Source organism: Elephantulus edwardii, unplaced genomic scaffold (assembly GCF_000299155.1).
Source record: "Elephantulus edwardii isolate Elephantulus edwardi_28Jun2011 unplaced genomic scaffold, EleEdw1.0 scaffold00055, whole genome shotgun sequence".
Taxonomy (NCBI): Eukaryota; Metazoa; Chordata; class Mammalia; order Macroscelidea; family Macroscelididae; genus Elephantulus; species Elephantulus edwardii.
In genome coordinates, this window is record NW_006399805.1 from 11,408,804 (window position 1) to 11,409,271 (window position 468).

At 51.3% G+C, this 468-nt stretch overlaps 1 protein-coding gene across 1 annotated transcript in view; it reads left to right on the forward strand.

Moving 5' to 3' along the window:
* LOC102861179 (maltase-glucoamylase, intestinal-like) overlaps window positions 1-468 on the forward strand; it is a 113,403-nt gene that overhangs the window by 94,180 nt on the left and 18,755 nt on the right. The gene's annotated exons all lie outside the window — the stretch shown is intronic.

Sequence of the window (468 nt, forward strand, 5' to 3'; positions counted from 1 at the left end):
TGGTGGATATGGTGGTGGTGGTGGTGGTGATGGCTGGGGTGATGGTGGTGGTGGTGATGGTTGGGGTGACGATGGATATGGTGATGATAGTGGTGGTGGTGGTGGTAGTCTACATGTGGTTGGCGATGGTACAGAGGTGGGTGTGGTGGGTTATGGTATGGTGGTAGAGGTTCTGTGGTGGACGGGATAGCTATGAGGTAGGGAAAGGGAAATGGTAATGGTGGTGAAGGTCATGTTTTGATGGTGGGGTTTTGGTGAAAGAGTGGATGAGGATGATGGTTATAGTGCAGACAGAGTGAACATATGAGTGAGGAGGGTGTCGAACAAGGGTGGAGGTGATAGTGGTGGTGATGGTGGTTCAGATGGTGATGATGGAAGGACAGTGGTGGTGGTAGTAATGGCGGTCAGGGTGATTGTCGTGGCAGTGAAGGTAGCAGTGTAGGTAAGGATTGTGGTGATGGTAGTAAC